This window comes from Bemisia tabaci, chromosome 5 (assembly GCF_918797505.1).
Source record: "Bemisia tabaci chromosome 5, PGI_BMITA_v3".
NCBI classification, from domain to species: domain Eukaryota; kingdom Metazoa; phylum Arthropoda; class Insecta; order Hemiptera; family Aleyrodidae; genus Bemisia; species Bemisia tabaci.
The window spans coordinates 7,847,332-7,873,461 of NC_092797.1; the positions used below are offsets into that span (position 1 = coordinate 7,847,332).

Genomic DNA, 26,130 nt, shown 5'->3' on the forward strand with positions numbered 1-26,130 from the left:
ATCCATAAGAACGCTTGCATACCAGGGCTCATCGCAGTTAGGACATGCCAGGATTTTAACTTGACTGGTTCGTCTATTCAGAAGTCGCGTTGATTGTTTAACTACCGATGGATTAAATTTCATTTAATCGCGTGATGAATTCTACATATATCCAGTGTGGGTAATATCGTGTTGTTTACTGTTTTAAACGATTAAGACGAAATATTTTCTTTTTCATCTGACGTCTGGCGACTACTATCCATACTTTAAAAGATGGCTCGAAACTCCAGAACGCTTTCAAAGCTGAAACGGAAAAAAAGAAACCGAAAAACTTGCGCCTTCCGCTCATACCGACTTTAAGTAAACACTTATTTAGAGCATTCTTGCGAAATTTGTCCATTTGCAAGTTCAACCTTCCATTTGAGCCTTTCAAAGAGGTCTGTAATGAAATTTTCGACTAAAACTGCAAAATTTGCTGTCATTCCTTCACATTACCTATACATTTTTTGGGGTGATTCTTGAAGTAAATTTTACGAGAAAATCAATAAAACCACTTCTACCAATAATATCGATATGAACTTTTCCCAAATCTTCCCACATTTTTTTCTCTCATTGAATCGCCTTACTGAGCGCCGCAGGTAAGGCGATTGATGTGCGAAGTAAAAACGCCTTCAATTCCGCGCGTATGCAACACGGACATCCACGGAGCCCGAATAGTTGCATCCAGGCGTTATATTGAAATTCGTCAAATATCCGTTGCATGCGACGCAATCTGAAGCTTTGATTGTTTCTCTCTCGCCTTAACTCAATTCCAGCTATGTTTATTGTGCCGATGAGTAAACTATCACTGATTTTTATCGCGGCATTGTCAATTTTCCGAGAAAAGCATTATTTGAATGTATTGTAACGTTGCCAGCCCTTGAAATCGCAAAAATTAGGTATCTAAGTATGATACGTAGGGTTTCTTTTAATCTACTTTAATGAGTCGTCCTTCGTTGGGATTTTTCTTGTTTTTTCCCTTCGGGAACACTGATTTTAACGTTTAAGTGCGAAATTTTCAAATTACAATCCTGATGAATCGCACGGCATTTGGAATAAAAACGATGACCATTCGTTCTTCGAAAAACTGAAATTTGACAGGGAATCTCTCATATCACAAGCCCAAATACACGTATGAGATTTTGTATGTGCAATGGCGAAATCATAGCACAATGAAGCATGTAATATATATTAATGAAAATTATATAATATTCTTCTCTTTCCCTCTTAAAGTGTTGTCGCGTCTATTAACTTACTAATTACTGATTTCTTTGTTCCTCAGGTATTTCTTTTTGGTACTGAAGGGACACTGGGACCGCCTGTTGGAACTACATCAGCAAAGGTATTTATGTCTTTTTGTTCAACTATTAATAGATCTCAAGGCAGCACTCAAAAGAGTATCATAAAAAGGGCAATTCTCGCCGAGCTCGAGTGAAATTGATCAGTATAACCTTGAAAATGGATCCCTTCAAGAGATAGCGATGTTTCAATACTACAAAAAATACAAAATCTGGACGAAAAAATTCTATAATTTTTAAAAACTCCAAAGTAGGTGCGACCCTATATTAAAATTGGCAAAATTTGGAGTAAATTGGTTTTTTCTTTCGTATTTTGTATTTTTTGTAGTGGTAAATCATTGCAATCCTTGCGCGGATCCATTTTCAAAGTTATACTGCTGAATGTGACTCGAGGTTGGGAATAACTGGACGTAGGTATTTCTGCCAAATGGAACTATGTGCAATGAGACAAGAGCCCTCAGACCCATAAGAATGTATGTATAACAGGGCTCACGTCATAATGCACATAGTTCTGTTTGGCAGAAGTACGTCCAAATGTCCTTTTCATGATGCTTTTTTGAGGGTCTTCTGAAACCACCCCTGATCACACATTGAAAAAAAAAACTCCTTTCGTAGAAGCCGTGCTTACGGACTACATAGACGTTCCGTCCGTTCCGTGCTCAGAGGCCGAAAGTTCCGATTGCAGCATCCCTTGCTCCGGCCTCTGAATCGGGAGCAGTCGAACCTACGGCCCCAGCACCGGGAATTTTCGGCTTCTGAGCCCGGAACGGACGGTATGTCTCCATCGTCCGTAATTACGTCTTTCACGGCTGGAATTTTTTTTTCAGTGTCATATAAATAAGACAGAACCTCTTAAAAAAGGAGCTGTATAAGGGAAAACTATGAATACGACCCCCGGTCTATCGTGCTAAGAAAATCGTCGAATGTGCATTAACGCTGCCAAATTCCCCTTGACAAAAAATTCATTTTTGAGAACATTTATACTTATTTTTCCTTGATATTGTCAGATATTTTCGATAAAATTGCGGACAATTTTTCTAAAAAAAATGGAAGAAAAATATTCAGAGTTTTCCCAGTTAATGCATTCTATATCGAAGGAAGTATAGCAATACCTGAAGGCGCATACGGCATTTTTCCCTAGCACCGCAGCAGTGTACTGCATGCCGTGCTGATGGAAAACGCCATACGAACCTTCAGGCGTTGCCAAATTTCTCTTGATAAAACAAGAATTTCCTCGTAAGCATATAAATATTTTTATTTAATTTTTTTACAAAATTTTGTGCCCAAATTCACCCGAAGTTCCTGAAAGTTTAAAGGACAAATTTTCATAATTTTCTTCAAAAATAAATATTTTATCGTAGAAAAGTTAGCAACTCTCGAATGTTCATACGACATACTTCCTTACCACGGCAGTGTTGTTCGGTTCCTATGACCGGAAACTTCAGTCACCTGGACCGGAAATTTTTTGTGCCGCACGAGCCGAATTTGTTTCCTCCGTGCGGCTACAACTTTCGCTCCGGCTAAAAAAAACCTCCACCGATGGGGAATCCCACGAGGACCGATGCTTGGACTTTTTTTTTCTTTTTTTTGCAAGAGAAACCGCGAACAGCGTGGCGCGGCGCGATGCAGTGTTAATCTGCAGCGGAGCCTAATGCCTGGCGTGAACGCCTCTGAACGGCGAACGCGGCTGATGACGGTGAGCCGGGAGTTATTGAATTAGTATCAGTCCGACCAGTCGCCAGCGGAGACCTGTGCGTTGCCGTTGCGTTGCCACCTGTTTGATAACGCTCGCTCGATTGCCCCATGACTCTTTCTCGCTTTCGACCAGTTTCGTGTTTCCATCTTCCTGCTCGCCACCCGAACCTCGGAGCTTTTTCCCCCCGATCGACCAGTGCCAGCAGCGCTTTTCCCCCCAACGACCAATGCCAGTTCCGTCCCCTGTGAAATCTAACACGGTGTTGATTTAACCCCCCGCGGTGTCGATTCAACCCCTCGCGGAGTCGATTTAACCCCCGCGATGTTGCCTCCTTTCGCGGTTTGATCCACTTCAACAGGTTGCGCGTCGGTGTGTTGTGACCCATGTTTGTTGAGTGCTTAGTTGTGAGTGCCTTGTGTGGATTTTTAAATTCTTGAAGATTTGGATACCTATTTTCTTGAGGTAACGGCTGGTTTTTTGTGATTTCGTTGTTCCCTTCACGAAAAAGCGCAACTGCATTTTAATTTTAATGCAATTTGACCCGGTGAATCCTCGGCATTTCTAACTGAGAATTCCACTAATATCCGCGCTGATCTCTTGCTAAGATGAGACAGATTTTGGACGCAAATTGCGCAAGTGGATTCTTGTAAAACATTGAATTGTTTAAGTCAATTTTGCAACATTGGCATGGAGTTACGTTCTTTCGTCCGGGGAACAACGATTTGTGATGGTGTGCGGCAAGAGCGCCTTTAAGCAGCTCTGTAATCAGGACTGGTAACCTGGAGGGGGGGGGGGGGATACGTAGGTGCACGTAAAATTTTAAGTCGAATTTGTGGTATGTTGGGGCCTCCTTTAAATGGAAATCGAAAAACACAAACTCAAAACTATAAATACTTCGAGTTGGGATAAAACTAAATCAGCGTATAGGAGTTATTTCTGCATCTTTCGGCCCAAAGAACACCGAAATTTAACTCTTTCAGAGCGATTCAAAATTTGATAACGATTACATCGCGAATTTGAGAATCACGCAGATGAAGTTTGCTGGTTTTGTGTTTTTGTCAGCTTTAATTAGACATAATTTATTTCTAACTCTTGTAATATAAGTATGAATTGAAATTAACATTGCATGAAATTCTGACCTGATATTATCTTGAGATCAATACACAGTATATAGCTTTGACAGCTGGAGGTCGATATAAGGACCACAAATCGTTTTTTTCACGAAAAATTTGATTGTCCACCGTAAAGACCGTTTTGCCTATCTTCATAAAGTTTGCTTTGCCCCAACGCACTAAGAGGCAACGTCATACGAGCTTTTTGAAAGTTGCTTTTTCAAGATAAATGCTACCAGGAATGGGGCTCGGGGCACTCAAATGCCCCACACCAACTTAGATGGATCCAAGAGGACGGGACGTAGGGAACTTTACGCACCCCCTTTCTCTCTTTCCCCGAAAAAAAGAAACGGAGGTTCAAAGAGGGAAATACCCTTATTTTTGGTAATTCTGACGAAATTGACTGCAACTGCATATCAGATGCTTTGAAATTCCGAAATTTCATCTAAACCCCCCGCCTCCTCCCTTAATTAATGGGCTCGGGCACTGAAAAAAAGTTCGGTCGTATGAACCGAACTTTCCGTGTTGTACATCATTCCAACTATGTGGTTAGCCAAACTGAACTTTCGGTTAGTGTAACCGAGCATTCGGTTCACATGACCTAAGTTTGTTCGTCAGTGTTGACGAACCTGTCAGGCAGTGAACAGACAGTGTTGCCAACCTGCTGAATCCGCATCTGCTCTGCCGTGATAGCGAAGAGAACAGTTGGTTGAGTAAATTGAGAGAGTGTCAAATTTTCGAAATCGAGTTTCCTTCAAAATTCGTCTGAACTCTTTTAGATGAAATCACTGAAACAGCCAAAACAGCAAAATTCATCATAATCGTATAAAAACGAGACATGAGAAAGCCGTAAAAGTGCGCAAAAAATGACGTAGTTTAGCAGTAGATAGTAGATAGCAATAAGTGACAGTATTCCTTCAGAGAGCCAATGAAAACAGTGCTTTCAAGTAAAGTGCCGCCCTCTTCTGCCAATTTCCAACCTGAAAATGTGTTCGTTGTGTGTCCAAAACACAACCACGAAAGCATGCAGAGGACAGCACTTACGGCTGTCTTGCCTAACTATAACCTAGCACGAAAATGAAGAATACCCTTTATATGTAATTGAAATAAAATCAGTCGATTGTTAATCATTCTGAACGATTCCTAGGAGTTTTTCGGGCTATTAGTGGCAATTTGATAAAGAACTAAGGCTTCTCTCAATAAAATTTTCCGGTCAGAAGCTTCTGAGCCCGTTATCTCAAACCTCCATTTTTGCTCTTACTGCTCTCTTCGTTATCACGGCAGCGCATTGGCGGAACCAACGAGGTGCACGGGGAAAAAAACTTCGTGCGTGGGACCCGAAGTTGAGGTCATATGGATCTCTGAAGTTTCCTGATCACGCATCCGAAAACTTGAGGTCGAGTTGCCGAAGTTCGGGTCAGACATCGAGGCACTTCGGTATGTACCGGAGTACTTTAGATGTGAGACCCGAACCCTTCGGTATATATCGAAGTACTTCAGATGTCCGACCCGAACTTCGGCAGCTAGACCTTAAGTTTTTAGATACGTGGTCCGAAAACTTCAGAGATCCATATGACCTCAACTTCAGGTCCCACGCACGAAGTTTTTTTCTCTGTGTGGCAACAAAGTTTTCAAAGTATCGATTCTTAGAGGGTGGAGGTGCTTCGACAAGAATCGACTATTTAACATAGGTATAACTGGACGTATTTCTATCAAACGGAACTATGTGCATTATGAAGTGAGCCCTGTAATGCATATATTCTTATGGGTATCAGGGCTCATGTCGTAATGCACATAGTTCCGTTTGATAGAAATACGTCCAACTGGAGAAAAGGCAGTGTTGCCAACCTGCTGGATCCGCTTCTGTCGAGCGGATGGAGGAAGGGATTTTCGGCCGTGTGGCCTGAGGTCAAGGGGGGCAGCGGGCCCCTGAACTCTCCCTTCTTGCCGGGTGCCGACTGCCAAGCTATGAGAGGGGTCAGGGAAATCCTTTCTGAGCAGCGCGCGGCAGCGCGCGAGGCGCGAGGACAGAACTGACCTTAGCATTAACCTGCCACCTCATGCCGAACACTTCCTAGCCTCCGACGGAGAGCGGTTCCGATTCGCCGGCTCACTCCGCCGTCCCCAAGAAAAAAACACCGTATGAGCCTTCAGGCGTTGCCAGATTTCCTTCGAAAAATCACGAATTTTCAGGAACATCCGTTCATATTTTCCCTCCGATTTTTCAGACGATCTCGCTCGTAATTTGATCTTAATAGTGCGAAAATATCAACGAAAAACATTCATTATTTTCTTCGTAAATAAATATTTTCTGATATGAATTTTGGCAACATTGGAAGGCTCATATGGCGTTCCTCCTTAGCACGGCAGTGATCTGATCTTAATCGCCAGGCGGCGACAACCTTAATTTGGGATCAATGAAATTCGGAAGTTTAGCGGAGACGATGACTGCGGTTTCCAGTTATTGAGGTGAGCCTGTCGAGACGACGCGACGCGACGTGGCGCAGTGGACCGAGTCGATAGGAGAGGTCGGATAAAGTTTGGAAGCTTTAAACGCTCATAACTCCGTTTACACAAAACTCTGAGGTTCTCAAAGTGGTTCCATTGGTTTCCTCGTAGAATTTTCTGCAAGGGGCACCCCTAAAAGTTTAAAATGTGACGAATTGAACATACAAATTTGCAGTTCCAGTCAACAATTTTATGGCCGACCTCTCTGATTGACTCGATCCACTGTGCGCGGCTTGGCTGCGTCAAGAGAAATCGCGAAATCGCACCGCGCGCATCAGGTGCACTGGATTTTGCGGCTTAGCGCAAATGCATATCGATGATACGTCAGTCGACCCACGGTTTCGGTCGATGGAGCGAAAGGGAGGGGTACACTGGAAAAAAAAAAGTCTCATGGATCCAGAGTCCAGGAGCTCGTAAAAAATTTGAAAAGAAAAAATACCCTCGATTCAGTTTGATTTTTACTTGGATAGAAAGGAACTCCGCTTAAATGAAGAGGCTTGGCTCTCGATTCGAACGAGAATCCGATCGAGTCAAGAGTATTTTTTCTTGTGAAATTTTTTTAGAGTCTGGACTCCCGATCTAGGATTCTTTTTTTTCATCGTTTTGATAAGGGCTGTTTTTTGCCGATTTCCTCAACTCCACGATGTTTTGCTCATTGAAGGCCCGTATGTTACAGAATTCGTTTTGATTCGATCATTTTCGGTCTGTTTTCGGGTTATTCGCCTGATCATTAGATTTTATCGCAGAATGTCCGATTCTCGCACGTAAAACGCACAAGTTCTCGAATTCTTTTAAGGTATTGAGAAAAAAAAAGAAAATGAGAAAAAGGGTATCATTTTTTAAAATTTGCCCCTTTTTTCCGCGATTCTGAGATCGGGTACTCGCTGAACCCCCGAAATGAAGTAAAAAACATAACAGCATAAGTACGCTGAATACATTGCGTAAATACTCATAATAATTGTTAGCATTTCAGCGTTATTTCAAAATTGACCCCAAATTGAGTCAATAAATTCCAGAATTCCCGCAAGTACTAGACAAACATTGCCCAGATATTTTTGTCTATATGAAGATGGTTCGTTCTGATACAATCCATCAGTACATATCCTTTCAATATAGTTAGATCCATATTCCATGTTTCCTTAATGAGTCATCCATGTTCTCTAATGTTTACTCGCCGAAAGAGTAAGCTCGGCTTTATCTCTATCTGAAAACAAAACAATAATAGAATCGGTCGATTTTAAAAACCTAATACGACCATTATCTCATAAGCCTCCAAGCCCGTAAGAACGCCGCTATTCCAGGACTCACGAGATAATGCGCATATTCGATTCGATCATCGATTGACTCAATTACGTGAGGCCGGATTGGACTTCCGATGATCGGTGAACGAATTCGTGGCCGAGTTGCATCAGAATGTGGGTGAAAATATTTGTCTCTCGTTTCGTCCAAAGGTTCTCATCAAGCGGGTTTCGAGAATATCGGTTATGTTTATGTCGCCGTGCAACGGGAACACAAAGCCGTTAAGGAAAAACGCCGTATGAACCCTCGAGAGTTGCCAAATTTCCCCGGACAAATAATGCGTTTTTGAGGAAAGCTGTGTATGTTTTTCCTTCTGATTTGCAGATATTCTGGATTAAAGTGCGAATAAAATAGTATGAAAAATTTGAAGAGAAACAACCGCAATTATCGCCATGAATTCGGGTTTTTATCGAAGGAAATATGGCAGCGTCTAAAGACTCATACGGTGTTCTTCCTCAGCATGGCAGCGCGGTCCGGTCATTAATACGCAGCGTCGGATTGTGTTCGAAAACTCATTTTGAAGCAATTAAGGATGCCTCAGACGTCGAACTACTCGGATCTTCTGTTCGGAAAATACGTCGTTAGATTTCCGATAGAACTGTCTATTTCATTTTTTTTTTCCTTTTTCTTCAATACTATCCACAGAATTTTTTCGAAATACTTTCCATGGTCCTTGCCAAATTTTTGAATGTAGCTCAAAAACTGAATTTTTAAATTATGTATGATTTCACAGGAGGTAAGTCGCGGACGCCCTAGTAAAATTGGATCGCGTTCAGCAGAAAGGAACCAAACCACATCAGCTATTGCCAAATTTAACTGGGCATTGTAATTTTTTACAAGAGATCGTTTGTGCGGATTCCTTTGAAAATTTTGAGAAATTTGCCTCGTACAATGCAGAAACTCTACCGAAATTCGCACAAAAATCCGCACAACCGTTTTCATGTAAAAAATTAAATTGTCTCGTTAAATTAGTCAATAGCTGATGTGGCTTGGTTCCTTCCTGCTTAATGCAGTCCAATTTATGATCATATATAGATCAGCCGAGGTAACGTCATGTTTCAATGCTCTCGCCTTAGAGGGATAACTAATTTCGCGCAGAAAGATTTTGATCTTACACTGAAAACGAGAAGGTGTAAATTGTTAGAAAATTCACACTACAGTTTCCTCTATAAAATCTAATTTAGCAGTGTGGAGATTTCGAGACGAAGCAACCGATAAGTGTTCTTTCTGCACCCTAGCGTCGCATTTTTTGGAATAAATATTGTCTGTTTTTTTAGAATCATACTCTAAAGCATAAAATCATACTCTATAGCATATAATCATACTCAAAAGCATAAAATCATACTCTTTAGCATAAAATCATACTCTTTAGCATAAAATTATAAGAATAACGCGTAACACATAGCGGCTGAGGCGCGAAGCGCTTAGGATTGTTGAATCGCGAAGCGGTCAAAGGGCACACCCTCTACACTGGAAAAAAAAAGAATCTTAAATTTGCCGCCAAGAAGTATTTCTTTTTAAATCAAGAATTTTGCTGGTTAATATAAGCTACTTTTTTGCTTAACCCGAGCAATGTTTTTCTTGAATCAAGAAAAATTCAGCTTAAAGTAAGATAAAGAAAATTCTTGGCGGCAAATTCAAGAATTATCATGCTTGATCCAAGCTACTTTTTTTTTCAGTGTAGTATTTTGAAAAGAGCTTGATGCAAAAACGGCTTTTTTCGCCCCCCCTCTGGAAGTTCTTCAGACTTTGTCTATTGATTACTCATACTTGAGCGCTTCTTTTCCCAAATTTTCAGACCCCCAAAAAATTTTGGGGGGGAGCTAGGGGGGGTGGAAGTCAAAACCTGTGAACCTCGATATCTCTTGAACAAAGAAAGATTTCGAGGTCCGGTTTGGACGAAAAATCGTCTAAAATTGCATACTTTAAGATTCTAAAGGTCGAAATCCCGATATCACATTTTTAAGTCAACATATGTGCTTTTTTCCAGTTTTTAGGTCTAGAAAATTTCTTTTAAACGAAAAATTTACAAAGATCTCAATTTTTTATTTGAACCAAAACCAGTTTTTTAAATTGTTCGTCTTTTTCCGCATCCAACGAGTGGTCCATTAAGCTGGGGAACCAAACGGTTCCGGAGTTATGATCGATTGAAGTTTCCGCTCAACGCGCGCCGACCGATTTTCGCGCGCAAAAAAGTCGGATTTGACTGTTATTAGATCAGATTGAATGTTCAAACTGAGCAAAATGCTTTATTAGGGACTCTTGAGGGTCGCTGAGTTCAGAAATTACAGATACTTCCAAATAATTTACGTTTTTAAAATTGCAGCTTCGGACAGGACCACTGAGCGGCCGGTCGGCGCTCAGTGGGCCTCTAAAATAGCGCTGCGGAGCTGTAATTTTAAAAACGTAAATTATTTGGAAGTATCTGTAATTTCTGAACTCAGCGACCCTCAAGAGTCCCTAATAAAGCATTTTGCTCAGTTTGAACATTCAATCTGATCTAATAACAGTCAAATCCGACTTTTTTGCGCGCGAAAATCGGTCGGCGCGCGTTGAGCGGAAACTTCAATCGATCATAACTCCGGAACCGTTTGATTCCCCAGCTTAATGGACCACTCGTTGGATGCGGAAAAAGACGAACAATTTAAAAAACTGGTTTTGGTTCAAATAAAAAATTGAGATCTTTGTAAATTTTTCGTTTAAAAGAAATTTTCTAGACCTAAAAACTGGAAAAAAGCACATATGTTGACTTAAAAATGTGATATCGGGATTTCGACCTTTAGAATCTTAAAGTATGCAATTTTAGACGATTTTTCGTCCAAACCGGACCTCGATATCTTTCTTTGTTCAAGAGATATCGAGGTTCACAGGTTTTGACTTCCACCCCCCCTAGCTCCCCCCCAAAATTTTTTAGGGGTCTGAAAATTTGGGAAAAGAAGCGCTCAAGTATGAGTAATCAATAGACAACGTCTGAAGAACTTCCAGAGGGGGGGCGAAAAAAGCCGTTTTTGCATCAAGCTCTTTTGTAGAATACCATGTTGGCGCCTACATGATACCATGTTTTACTCATCAACGCAGTCGTTCGGATTTTAAAATTCTGGCATAGAGGAATATTTAGGCACCTGAATGAATTCCTCTGTCAGGAGCCAGACATTTTCCCCAGCACATAAGTACTAGTACATATCTGCTCAGAAAAGAAACGTGTGCAAAATAGGCACTCTCAAAAGTTCCAAGTTCATGTCTGACAAGATTACTTGTAGTGCGTTGAATCGTCCGGTTTTTTTATATATAATATGGGATGTTTTATAGTACCGGCACATCAAACTTGCGCTTTTTGTTTGAAATCCTTCTCTTCTATCGGTTCAAGCAAGTTTAGCCACTGAAGTGTTTGAGATGGGTCTCTTTCCATGCGTGGAATACTTTCTCAAGTCGCGAACACTTACATCACCGATTGTCAAGTGCGTATACTTAAATTATCACGTTCCAAAAGTGGATGTCGTGTTGCATGGGGTAACCGCAAAAGAGAATGAACGTGACGTAATATCTTGTTTTTTGCCATGTTGAGGTTGAATTTTAATGCGAGACGGGCGTGAGAAATCTAAAAAAATGAAGTAAAAATTGGAAGATTTTCATTGATTCAGTTAGAGTGCGAAACGTTTAACATTTTGATGTGCAACACGCTAGAAGTTGCTAATTTTTCCTGGTCTTTAGGTTCATGAATACCTAAAAAGTATAATTTCATCATAAAATCACTTAATATTGTTCACATTCAGTGTCATAAACGGACAGCGTTAAGGAGGAAGGAACCAAGCCACATCAGCCATTGCCAAATTTAGTTGGGCAATTTAATTTTTTACATAAAAACGGTTGGGCTGATTTTTATTGAAATTTCCGTGAATTTTCTATATAGTACGTTTGATTGGAGGAAAAGCAGTGTTGCCAACTTGTGAAGAATCACCAGTGATGCGAATCACGGATAATGGAGGCGTGGGTAATGACTCTTCCGAGAAACATTGACTTTGCTCCATTTAAATCCATCGAAAATATCGATGCTCTATGAGGTAGTCTGCTGCATCCGGGATCGATTGTTTTACGTACGTTTATACGGAGGGAAAGCAGTGTTGCCAACTCTTGAAGAGTCGCCAGTGATGCGAATCGCGGGAAATGGAAGCATTTTAGAGCATAATCAGCGGAATTATGAGAAAGCAATAATTAAATTATCCAACTCAAGCGAGGTCGTAGGCGACGAGGACTCTATCATCATTTAAATGTTGCAAAATGGGAGGAATAACGGGTAATGGGATGCGCGTGCTCCACCAACCAAATCAGATGACAGCTTATTATGAGCGAGTTGTGCAACAAATCCTACTCAACTTTCAAGAACGACTAATTATGCGGGGGCGAGCAACGACCGGGGAAAAATTTTGCCACCGTTTCCAAACGTGGTATCACTGATCTCGAAATTATCAGGCATCTCGAGATTTTAATAGATGATTTAAATATTCTCAACGTTTATAAATCAAAATATAGATTCAACATAAATTTTTTTTTTCAATATCTTGTAAAGTTACATAGTAAATTGATTTAATAAAAAATTACCTTTTAACTTAATTACTGAAGGTGATTCGATGGATGCCACATTTTGTGTCAAATCGACTTGCGATATACCGCATCAATTAGTTCCATTTTTTCAGTCACTCGTCATTTTTGTCGAATTTTGAGATCGCAATTCTGTTGTCAGGAAACTAAAGAATTCTTTTACCAATTTTGACAAACTAATTCAACGTAATACAACAGGCGTGATTTTTAATAGAGAAAAAGTTGCAGTTTTTTAACTTAAGTAGTTTTAAAGAGCTGAAAAAAAGGAACTAATCGAGGCTATATATCGCATGTCGTTCTGACAAAATATAATGTCCATCGAATCACCTTAAATTTTTAGTATGAGTACTCTAAATTTTTAGAAGTTATGTCCTAAAATAATTTGTGTTCACTTTTTGATATTTCATTTTCCTCAAATCGGCTTCTCTTCTATTTACGATTTATGTAACGTCGAAACCTTGGTAGATTTTCCCATATTGCAGCTCTGCATATTTTAGAGTGTTTGATGCATTTGAGGTGAACTATATATTTTTTCGCATGGAAAGAAGGTGCAAGGAAAATAAAATTTTTAAATCTTGGAAAACTTTGTCTCTGTAAGGAGAAAAATTTTCTTGTCAATGACTATCAAGTTACCATCTGTTACTGTGAACTAACTGTAACTAACTTAGCTATTTTCAACTATTTTCCAGTTAAGGAAGTAGGTAACGTCTGATTTAGTCAGATTGATTCTGATTGAATCCGTTCAGTTGAACTACATTTTGCTAATAGAAACTACAATTTTTGGCTCATCCGAAAAAACAATTATGTGCCTAGGAAAACTGATAGCACATACTTTGTTTCTAAACTGAGCCAGGTATTGTAATTCCAAATTGCAAAATTTGGTCTCATTCTCGGTTATCGGGTGTTCAATGAAATTCATATTCGCTTAGTACTGACCAATTCCTCTTAGAGAGAATTCCTCTTAGAATGAGAATAAATTCCCTCTCGAATTAAGGTGAAATAATGCAACAGAAAGGAAGGTTATGCAATAAAATCATTCGAACGTGGACCAAAAGTTTGGAGAAAGTGCATGTTCACCTAACAACATGACTCGAATTGTGGGAGAGGGCTGACCTTTGAAAACTTTGTGAACACATGATTGCCTCACAATTGCACTAAAAAATAATGGCCACCAATAATCGTTACAGATTGACTTCCTCTTGTTTCAGTTCACTTGAAGTTCGGATTTTGGGTTCCATTATTACGTGCAAAATTCCATCTTTTAGACAATCATCCAATGTTAACGCATATTTACGTCTCAAGTTTGCATAGTCGAGCTTTGTGGCGATTAGGCGTCGTAAAGCGCCAAAGAGCGCTATAAAAGCGACTCATATGTATGTATGTTTGCAAAGTTTTTGCTCGCACTTATATTTTTACCAGAAAACTTTTTAACCACCCCCGTGGTTAAATTAGCTTACAATAGTGGTTAAGGTAGCATTTTTTTGTTGTAAAATCTACGTTGAAACATTACAGTCACTTTTTTAGCAATTTAATTGGTAAATCAGCAATTTAATTTTTTCAGTGTATAGGATCGTAAAAACTTACTGTCTCCGATTATAGTTTTTTTTAGCAGAAAATTTATTAAGCTGCTCAATGTTTATGCAAAATTTAACTTCCGAACAATTCGATTTTCTAAAAGTCAAGGCGTTCATTTGCGAAGGCCGAATCGCGACGGACTTGCATTATGCACATCGAATTATAGGTCGCCATTCCAGAAAAATAAGTCAAATTGTTTCAACTTTCCTGTTCTGCATCGGATCGGCTTGGGTATGAATCCGGTTTTAAATCATAATACGCTGAATGGACACAAACATAATCAGCAAGAACCTAGAAAAGTCGGGGTAAAATAGCAATGAACTCTCCATAAGGAAGTAAAATCGATAAATGGACCACTAGACAAGATACGAATTTCAGCATCCTGATACAAGTTTCCTAACCAAAATTTCACGTAAAACACGATGCGCACAACGCAAAGTACCGAAATCAATACCTTACGAAGATATTTAATGATTCTTAATGCGTGAATTCAAACCACCCGCTCATGAAAACTCAATGCGCTCCGTGATTCACATCGCGCGCTAAATGTCATCATGACAGTCACTGCGATATAAAAATCTGGCAACCTCAATCTTGACGCTTTGGCTCAGCTATAGCAAATTGCTTATAATTTGAACAAACATGGTGGGAAATGAACACTGCTCGATTGACAAGCTTGCTGAAACCATTGTAGTGCGCGATTTGACTCACGTAGAGCTTTGAGTTTCTTTTGAGCGGGCTAAATCTTTCGTTGCGCAAATCGTGTTTTACGTTAAATTCTGGTTAAGAAACATGTAGCAAAATGCTTGAATTCGTGCCTTGTCTCGTGGTCCATTGTGACGAAAAAGCGTAAAATTTTACAATCTTTATCCAAAATGTCGTGTGTGACTTCTTCCAGAGCCTCCGTTCCACCGTGCACTGGAAAAAAACACATTGGATCTAGAGCCCAGACTCTTAAAAATATCGACAAGAAAAAATACTCTTGATTCAATCAGATTTAAGCTTAAATCAAGAACCAAGCCTCTGAATTTGAGCGGATTTCTTTTTGATTCAAGCTTAAATCCGATTGAATCAAGAGCCCTACTTCTTGTCTATGTTTTCAAGAGTCTGGATCTAGATCCAATGTGTTTTTTTCCAATGTGCGGCGCGGAGTGTCAAATATTTGCCCAGGCGAACGACACGAGACGTGGAGTAGGTTAGGTTCGGGAAAGAGGCAGATAGAGCCAGCGGCGACCGGCCGGATCGGGGGGTGGGGGGGGGGGGGGGGGGGTTAGGGGGAGCCGCTCCATCAAACGATGTCAAGACTGCGCCAAGAATTTTGATCCTCGCTTTTCAGTGCAACCTGTTGAAGCATTAAAATCTAGTGCAAGTCCCAGGTCTCGGGCCTCGCGCGAAGGTCGCGCTTTTCGCTTCGTTGCCGGCGACGACCGACGCGACGTGACGTGACGCCTACCCGTCGTTGCCGCGCTAAAGCTCCGCCTGGGACCTGGTTCACCGGGACCAGGAAGGAAACGGAACTTATGCGTAGTTGGAAAACTTGGAAAACTCGGGGGATCAATAGTAATGAGAAAGTACTACTTTTTTGTCCCGTCCGTTGATAGGACTGGTCACCCCCATTCATTCAGGATTGCCACAGTCAGGGAAAACCGGGAAATGTCAGGAAAGTTGGAAAAGTCAGGGAAAATGATGTGTCCCATTAAAGAGGGTGTTTTGGCCCTTACTTTGGTCGAAAATTGAAACAGCTTAGTATAATGTCATGTATGGTCAAATCGACTCTTTATCATCTACCCTGATGTGAGAACTTGTCCTTATTTGAGGTGTTTTTGAAAGGTTTTCCCCTGATTTACCAGCGCAAAGCAGGGCCGGATCTACGTTTCACGTAGGGGGGTGCAAACTTAGATTTTGGCGCCCCCCACGCGGGGGGGTCTGGGGGGTATGGAATACCCCCCAGGAAGGCGGGGGGTTCGGGGGTCCCCCCCGGAAAATTTTTGAAAATTACAGCGTACCAGAAGGCCGTTTTCCGTAGTTTTTAGCGAAAAATTATTTTTAGTTTGATTTTTGAGGTCTCAAAGAGCGGTATACGCGCATGTAAAAATACTTGAAGTCGCATTCCTCAATACATTCTTTATGTGTGCTTTCTATAAAGCACTGACAGATACGTACTTACACTTCACATTTTATGAATGAATATTGGGTGTACCAAAGGGTAGGTTGAAGCTCCAGCGAATGAAGGAGGTAAGTATAAGTAACATTTTTGTGATTTTTAGAAAGACGATTTTAATGTTGAAAAGTTACGTGGGGTCTTGCAGCAAAAAAAAATTATTTAAAATGGTATTTTGAGATGAGATTTGTTCAAAATCACCGCTACAGGTATTTTGATTTTTCAGTAATCTCACTTACTCCCTTCATTCACTGGAAGCTTTTTCAACTGTGAAATTGTATCGTAGGGAAAGGCTTTTTTGAGGGTTAGTTGTTAAACAGAGTACAACAAAAACAAGAGAAAGAAAAGGATAAGTAGGTTTTAATCAATCCCATTAGTGGAACGTGCCAATAACATGTTTTAAAATTGTACTTTTCGTGCCTTCCCTGGTAAAAATTGGCAGTAGAATGTGTGTTCCAAAATACTATAGACCTAAAGCCGGCTGTAAGATTTCCAATAGCTTCTGTAGCCGGCTGTACAATTTCTTATAGCCTTTTATAGCCGATGGCGATTAAGCAACAGCCAGACGATAAAGTTTATGCTAAACGTTACTAAATACGGATACTATAGGACTTAGTTAGTTTTTGGACTACCGCTCTCTTTTTGTGCCGTAGTATCTTGATTTATTTTGCGAGGAAAGCTTCGTACTTTTGAAGGATGCCCGTCATTCTTAATATGTTGGAGAACCTTCAATTTCCTGTGATACTGGGCAATACCTCTGGTGTGAAATAGTTGCTTCAGACGCCGTGGCACGCTGCGGCGCGGCGGGCGGGCAGAGAGCGCAAAACGCGCATTGGCGCCTACAAACCTAACAGGGATACCTCACGCATTGCGCAATGCGTGAAATATCCCTATTAGGTTTGTAGGCGCCAGTGCGTCGCCGCCGCTCCGCTTTGTGTTAGGCTCTAATATTTAATCTGGCGGAGTCAGCGTTTTTCAACTCATGATTTTGAAATGTTTGCACACTCTGTATGGACTATTCTCATTTTAATTGATGAAAAAAAAATATGTTTTAAAGGAAAATATCAGAGGCGTGGCGTGCTTTGCGATATATCGATTGATTCGCCATCCAAACCTATGAAAAAAGATCGATTATCAGGGCGTTCGCAGCGAACACCTTAGTAATCGATTCTTTACCATAGCCTCAAATGGCGATATATCGATAATCGATCCTTCACGCCACGCCACTGGAAAATATAATATGTATGTGTTTCGTAAATATAAAGGTACTTCCGTATCAAACTTAATGATTTCCAAAGCACACGAATTTCTACACAATTTCTTATAGCCTTTTATAATCGATGGCGAAGAAGCAACAGCCAGGCGATAAAGTGTAAAGCCCGGTGATAGGAACTATAGCCCAACTGTATACTTTTTTATAGCTTCGTATTGCCCGGCTATATGATTTGCTCCGCTTTCTACAGCCAGCTATATAATTTTCAATAGCCTTCTCTAGTCGGCTATAAGAACTCCTATGGTATTTTGAAACGCAGCTCCTATCGCCAATTTTTACCAGGGTTTTTTCTGAAAAAATGTCAATTAAGGAATCAAAATTAACCGTGTAGGCAACCACACTTTCGATTGACAGAATGGCCAGATTTGTCAATCTTTCCCGCGACATGGTCGACCGCAAATAATTTTTGATGAGCTTTAACTTACTAAAACTGCGTTCACAGCTAGCGGAGGTTGTCGGCAAAGTGCAATACATATACGCAAAGCGATCGCGACATTTGGGAACGTATCTTTCTGGTCATTTTTCGCAATTAAATTCAGAAGTTTAAGAGGGCTTAATTTTTGAAGATTGCCAGAGAGCTCTCTGGCTTGTACCCGAAAGACTTCTGTTTCCTCGACAAATTCATAGGGATCTACGTCCATCGCGTACTTCATGGCGAAATCTTTCGCATGCTTTTTAAATCGTCATCATTCAACTTATTCATCTCTTCGCCGTTTAAAAAGCCCTTTTCCCAAAAATAGATTCAATTTTCCCGTCAATCTTACGCGAAAGAACTTCTAAAATTGTAAACGCTGGAATCTTGCAATAGGTTAGTTCTGCTGGTCACAGAATCATGCTCCTTAGAAGATATGAAAACTGACAAATTTCGCCCCTTTTTTCTATAATGTTATTCCTGTTTCGGAACCTACATCTTTTCTTCCTCTCCCTCCCTCCCCTCCCTCTCTCACTCTCTCCAAAAAAAGTCATTGCCATTTTGGCGCCCCCCCCCCCTAAAGTAGCGCCTCGTCTTCTTTCATAGTTTAAGTTTACAGTCATCACTCATTGTTATTTTAATTTCGTTCTTTCATTAAATCTAGCGCCTTTTTCACCCCCGAGTTAGCCTCGTTAACCCATCTACCTTTAATCTTGACGCCTTATGCTCAGTGCTGACTTTGACTTCAGCTTTCAGGTGCTCTTCAGAAGATATGAAAACTGACAAATTTCGTCCCTTTTTTCTAATGTTATTCCTGTTTCGAGCTTTGTGGCGATTAGGCGTGGTAAAGCGCCAAAGATCGCTATAAAAGCGACTCATATGTATGTATTCCTGTTTCGATGTTCGTAACCTCCCTCTCCTCTTCCCCCCTTCTCACCCTCCCTCCCTCTCACCTCCTTTCTAAAAAAAGTCATTGCCATTTTGGCGCCCCCCCTGAAGTGGCGCCCGGGGCACGTGCACCCACTTGCCCCCCCCTAGATCCGGCCCTGGCGCAAAGTAGTAAAGTTTTGCAGTTTTCGCGAATAATTGCTCATTTTCGGTCCTGAATTAGATTATTTATGTATGAGCGCAAGTGACTACTACTTTCATATTCGAATATGTTAATCTTTAGTACACCCATTACAACATATCTAAAGGAGAAAGTGGTAGTCGCTTGTGCTCATACATAAAAAATCTAATTTAGGACCGAAAATGAGGAATCATTCGAGGAAACTGCAAATTTTCACTACTTTGCGCTGGTAAATCAGAGAAATTCCTTTCAAAAACACCTCAAATGAGAACAAGTTCTCACAGGGTAGATGATTAAAACTCGATTTGACCATACATGACATTATTCTAAGCTGTATCGATTTTTGATCAAAGTTAGGGCCAAAATACCCTTCTTAATGGGACACATTCTTTTGCCTGAAAACCATTTTCAATCATGCCTTCTTAACTATTTGTCACATCTTCAATTGTCAGGGAAGTTCGCCAAAATGTGTCCGGGAAAGCACGGAAATGTCAGGGAATTTCATTTTCTAAATTCTGTGGTAACCCTGCCCATTGCCCAGTCCGCGAACTGGCCGATTTTCTTCCCTGTTCCGTGCGTAGGCGGGTCCAAGGGAGGGATCTTCGTTAATTTCAAATGAAACCCTGTGAGTGTTGCATATTCAAAATTTAGAAGTGGTTCCGCTTTACAAAGACTAGACGGAATTGACTGTAGCGCCTTGATGCAACTATTCGTGTTCCACGGATGTGCGTGTCGCATGGTAAAAAATTGAAGGCGTTTTCGCTTTTCTCACCTCTTCCGAAATGCATGGATGTTGTCGTTATTTAGGTGGAGCACCCGAATAACAGAGTGTCCTTGCTCATCCTTCGCAGTCGACTTATATATGTAGAATAGTACATCAGACATAAAAATACACAATTTCATTGGGATATAATTTAAAATAGCTCCAAAAGCACGACACAAGTGAATATTGTAAATCGTTCTGTCTCATCCAAGTTGCTACGCGGACCCAAGCCATGACTTTAGCGTTAATTCCAGGATCAAATTTTGCCTAAAATTAATATCTAAATCTGATGAATAGCATCAAGATTCGACTTTCAGTAAAAGTAACGAAACCGTGTCTCGAGATTCAGAAATTATTGATAAATTGAAGTGGTGGCAAAACCTTGAATCCAAGTGCTGAGGAACTTTATTTTAATCTCTAATTATACGATCTAAAATCATCTATTCAGATTCTACTATTCAGGCCAGCAGCTAGCCTATCAATTGAAATGTTCTCTAAGTCCTTATCATCGCATAGAGAGATCGTCTATGAAGTGTGGAGGTCACTCATGATTTGGCAAGACTGCTGCATTGCTGTAGTTTTAATCAGTGAGACAACCTGCTGGAGGGCTTGCCAACTCAAGTTTGTAGGTTGACTTCGCTCACCTTTTTTCCTCGTTAATCAGTTGCTATGATATGCATTCGAGAGAAGGTTTAAAACCTAGAATCGGAGTGCGCCAATATCTAAAATGCTGTAAATAAATGTCACAGGTGAAAATTATCAGCAATGATTTCGTTTCTCTAATGCTTTCATTGCAGGAGTGGCACTGAATTTCGTCTATAGGTTGCACCGATTGTTTCTCCAGAAAACAAAGAGTCTGCTTTTGGCAAGGCAAAATTTCGGTGAAGAATTGCACAATCGTTATTTACATTCTCAGTCATTGGCAGATTCAGCAATTTGGCAACACCGTTATAGCTGCATTTTAAACCCATGGAAATGTATCGATTCTTGGAGGGGTCTGGTGCTCCAACAAGAGTCGATTATTGAACATAGGTTTAAATAGAGGAAATCCGGTGTTGCCAAATTGTTGGATCCGCCTCTGTTCTCAGTAAAGATTGAACTGTCAAAGATAATTTCGCAACATTCGAATTTAGTTACGTTTTACCTCTTGGAATTAACATATCGACGGTGAAACTACCAAACCACGTATCTCGGTTTGCGACGTCGCAGACTTCCTGTCATACTTTATTTTTTAAATGAAAAACTACTTAACGTCCAGTCTTGAAAATTTCTGTGATTTTTCCTCTTCGTGCGGAGAAAATTCTGTGAAAATTTCAAGGAATGATATTGATTTGGTCTACCTCAAAAAAATGAAATGCGAGCGTAGATTTTTAAACACCGCAAACGAGATACGTGGTTTGGTAGTTTCACCGTCGATATTTCAGTTTTTCCCTTTATGGGAACACATCATAAATTCTAAAAAAAACAGCGCATACATATTATCTAGATACGAGAGACCAGGTCATGGGCTAGTTTCTCCAATCAGACGAAAGCTTTTTACACTAGCCGAAATATCTATAATTTTCCCCTGGGATTTTTGGCAGCGGCCGATGAAATCAAGTCGCGACGTCCGATATTGGAAGCTACCCATCGTTGCGCGACGTCACAGTCGCGTCTGACGATCGCGCGTCATCCGCACGTTGAGGAGAAATCAAATGACTTTTGAGAGGGCTAGTGCTACGACTTCGCACAGTTGGCAAGTGTTAGAGGCCATTTGAACGAAATAGAGCCCCAAGATAATCAAAACTAGGGGGCTGTGCCTCCTGGCCGCTTCGCGGCCCAACCCTCCGAGGGCGCTTCGTGCTCTCTTAGACCCGCGTTGACAAAAGAACGACCGAAGAAAATGAAAAGATTTTCATACCTGACTCTCATTCGTTCAATCTTCCTCTGGCCGGGAGCCATTGGACTAATATGAATCGAATGGAAAAATCGGCGTTTATTTCAAACTTCACGCCAAGACTGATGAAACGAAACGGAACGGGGGGTTTCGTCGCTTTTTGATAGTCATTAGCAAAGAAGCATATACCTTCGATTCACTTATCTTACCCTACACTGGAAAAAAAAACACATTGGATCTAGAGTCCAGACTCTTGAAAACATTGACAAGGAAAAAGGAGTCTTGATTCAATCAGATTTAAGCTTAAATCAAAAGGAAATCCGCTCAAATTAAGAGGCTTGTTTCTTGATTTAAGCTTAAATCTGATGGAATCAAGAGTATTTTTCTTGTTGATGTTTTCAAGAGTCTGGACTCTAGATCCAATGTGTTCTTTTTCCAGTGCAGTGTACTAACAGACCAAGATTCAACATTTCTCGTTTAGCTCAATTTTCCGCTAATTTTAAAATTCCCACCATTTTTCATTGGCGGGAATTTCAAATTTCGCCCCCCTACCTAAGCTCTCTAGTCTGCTCTTACAGAAAAAAAACCTGGGCCCTATTTTCAAAATCTGATTCCAGCGGGCTCATCTAGGGACAACCACCTGTCGATAACCGCAAGAATCATGGAAATCACACTGGAAGAAAAAAAAAAAGAAAAAAGAAAAAAAAAAAAAACATTGTATCTAGAGTCCAGACATTTGAAAACATCGACAAGAAAAAATACTCTTGATTCAATCAGGTTTAAGCTTAAATCAAGAACCAAGCCTCTTAATTTGAGCGGATTTCCTTTTGATGTAAGCTTAAATCTGATTGAATCAAGAGTCCTTTTTCTTGTCAATGTTTTCAAGAGTCTGGACTCCTCTAGATCTAATGTGTTTTTTTTTTCCATAGTGCAGCCCATAATAATCACAAGTTAAGCGATGTCTATGCCGCGGCGTTTAGCCCACCCTTAAAGTTGGACCACCCCCCAATAATATCACAAATTAACTAATGTCTGTTCCGCGGAACAGCCCACCGTGCGACGCGACGATGTGGCTGGTGTTCGCGCTGAAGCTCAAAAGCTCTGCAGCACCTCGCGAGGCGCGTCGCGGCGCTGGTGCTGCTGGATGTTGACCCCCTCCCCCTCCCCTACTCACCGGTCCCCACTATCCTTCGGTCAGTCTGCTGTCCACCTAGCATCAACAGCTCACTGCTACGCTGTCGATCTCGCTTCGGAAATGGGCGACTGAATAAAAATCGGGAAACTCCGAGTTTTATCATGTTAGACACCGCGATTTTTTTACTCTACTCATTGCTGAAGATCGACCCATTTTTGTGGGGTTATATTCAACTTGGCCCCAGAGATTTCGTCTCGGTTGAAAACATTGATATTTTCACTCTGAATTTGTTTTTTTCTCTTCAGGAGAGCTTGCCAGAAAGTGAGTGGAAATCTCCAGTTTTTTCCACATTTAATGGGAAAGTCAGATAATAAAAACAAGCAGGAAGCTCCAACGCATTGGCGTCGGAGAGCGGCTCTGGGGGCAGTAGTTGTAGTCAAGAATGAGGGCCTAGACACATTTTGTCATTGATGTACAATCCGACAACTGTCGATTCATGTTTTGTAACTTAGCAGATTTACGTAGCCGGTGTATAAATGTGTATTGGGCTTTGATATGGCGAATACATGGCATTATCACTTGTTGTATACTTTTAATTTTGAAAGCTCTTTGGAGGTCCGCTTCCTAAAAAATCTCTGGTTGATAAGTCGTTTAGCGAGGCTGCAAAAAATTTGCATTTTTATATCTGAAAGTGTAGGTATTGGTTTTTTGTATAATTGTTTTTTTGGATTGCTGGAAAAGTAACGCATACTTCTATAATTTAGGACTGAGTCAGGGAAATATAAGGTTCGTTAAATAGTAAATATTCCTAGTACCGTGTGACACTATTGTTAACGAAAAGTTTTTGCAACTTGTCAAAGAGGTTGTTGAATGATCTTCGAATAACTTTTGATGAGCTAGAGGTAATGGTTCTATCTGCAGCTCGTGGACTTCTGTACGATATTGTCCAGAATCATCTAAATTTTCAAAAAGTGTCCGCTTGTTCGATACCCAATTTGCTCATTCATGCATACAAGGAGAAGCGCATGAAAGCTTTAGCAGACATTTTGGAGATGAATCAAGAATTAGATGAAGAATTTATGACTTAAATCACGGCACCTTAATCACGGGATGACCTTAATTACGGCAACTATTTATTGTCCATGAGATGCAGATGGTTCCATTTCCCTAGCTCATCAAAAGGTATTCGAAGATCAATTTCATAAATAATCAGCCCATGAGTGGGTCCAGAATGAGGGAGAAGGAAAAGTTGAAATAATTTTACTGGAAGGAGGGATAAATGAGGTACTCACCGAATTTATTCGTACAGAACATTCAAAAATCCCGTGAAAAAACAGCTCACAAATAAAAGCAAATTGCCATAGAAACTTCTTCACGAAATCACACACACAACGAAGAACGAGGCGCTACAGACGAGTCCGTCCAGGACAAGTTAAAAAATTCCCATGAGCCGAGTGTCGTAGGTTAAGGGCCCGTTCGCCAAAACTAATCGGAACTGTATGAATGAATTGCTCCTTTTAAAAATCAAAACAATATCGAATTGCGATATATTACACAGTTAAGATAGGGCTATGTCCTGTCGTAAGCGGCGACATACAGTCGATATCATTTCAATAATCGCCCCAATGGCCACGATAGTTGTTTAGACGTTTACGGTTTCCCTGGTAACCTTTGTTTGCTATCAGCTGATATCAAGTAATATGACTAGGAAGCTCCAACCCAGTAGTTAAAGCTTCCTTAACCGCGAAAACTTTAAAATTCAAATTTTCAAATTTTGAACGTAAAGTACATTTTTTCCATCACGAGATAAAAGCACAAACAAGTTTTGAATTGTTGACTGTATCACCATGATTCCAAAAATACAATACACAACATAGCATTGACTAACAATAAAACAGTATGCAATAAAATAAAGTCATGACAAGGAACATAGCCGAAAATGGCGCCGATTCCCATCAACCAACGCGCGGTCTCTACAATGTAACATGCTGCATTGATACTCCCCAGCTGGGACCGTCCGGAATAGCAGCTCTAGTGCAAGCACCAGAGCCGCTAAAAATCTAGACCTCCAGATTTTCAGATTTTTAAGCGAGGAAACTGGTGGAATTGGGTGAGAATCGAGGGAAAATCGGCGTGTTAATGGTGTTCATTTTGTATATCGATGTTTGGTGTTTAGCGGTATTATTTTTCCTCGAGGGTGCAGAATTCTTTCAATACCGCTTCAATTCTTCTGATCAGCTTTTTCATCTTGAAAACACTTAGAACTCCAAAATTTGTCGAGTGTTTTTTGCTTCTTAGTCCACCAACGCATGGTGGATCGAGTCAATAAGAGAGGTCGGACAAAATTTGGAAACTTTAAAAGCTTATAACTCCGATCATTCAAAATTTTAAGGTTCTATAAGTGGTTCTACTGGTTTCCTCATAAAATTTACTTATGGAAGCACCTCTCGAATTTTAAAATGTGACGAAATAAACATTAAAATTTGCAATTTTAGTCAAAAATTTCATGTCCGACCTTTCTAATTGACTCAATCCACTGTACAACGGTGACCAGGGTGTCTAGCATCAGGAAAACCCGGAAAATATCAGCAATTTTGGCCGATCAGGAAAAAATCAGGAAAATCGAAAAAATCGGACGTTTTATCAGGAATTTTCTTACGCGAATCTCCTCAGCGGAGAAGTCTTACTGCTTTTTGCCTACCGTGCCAGGAGTCGTCGCGCCGTCTTTGTTTCCGATAATTTCTCAAAGAAAAATCAGGAAAATATCAGGAATTTTCAAAATGAAAATATCAGGATTTTCTTATAAAATACCAGGAAAAATCAGGATTTTTCAAAATTAAAAAATACTAGACACCCTGCCCCCTTAACGAGTGATGACAGCTCCTCTGGGAGCTTTTCAGGGAGGTTAAGGGTCGCTCCTACACCCCCTACCCTACGCTAGGCACCACCACGTACGAGATTTTGAGGAAAACGTGCAAATTTTCAAGTTGATGAGAACCGACCTTCCTATTTTTAAAGTCATTTCTCTGGGCCAAATTCAAGGGGTGATTAATTTGTCGAAGTCCGCCGGCAACGCTGGAAGCCGAGCGACGCCGCGCCGGACCACGGGACCGCGCGCTGGTAGCCCGCGTCCCGTCCGTACCTACATGAATCGCCGCTGGCATTGTGCGACAAGGTCTCGAGTCGCCGAATACAGGGTCATTAAATATGATAGACTTGCCGGGCATAACTCAGTTTCGTGGCGATAAATCGCGAATTTTTCATTGGATCCTCGCGTGGCTCCGGCGCCGGACCCGTTGCCTCCAGGCTGTCTCCCCGGCTTTCGTCAGCTCGCGT

General features: G+C 40.7%; 1 protein-coding gene and 1 long non-coding RNA gene across 5 annotated transcripts in view; both read left to right on the plus strand.

The window, feature by feature from the left end:
• Positions 1-3,017: 3,017 nt before the first annotated feature.
• Positions 3,018-26,130, plus strand: part of LOC109034861 (uncharacterized) — a 391,518-nt gene continuing 368,405 nt past the window's right edge. For 2 of the 4 annotated variants that reach the window (XM_072300243.1, XM_072300242.1), the window contains exon 1: positions 3,019-3,474. The gene's annotated coding sequence lies outside the window, so the exon portion shown is untranslated. Of the gene's footprint in view, positions 3,475-26,130 lie in introns of all 4 variants that reach the window. The other 2 variants (XM_072300241.1, XM_072300244.1) reach the window with 2 other exon arrangements.
• On the plus strand, positions 17,642-18,276 carry LOC140224566 (uncharacterized). The gene is made up of 2 exons (XR_011899847.1): positions 17,642-17,782; positions 18,116-18,276. It is a non-coding gene; the product is annotated as an uncharacterized lncRNA (long non-coding RNA).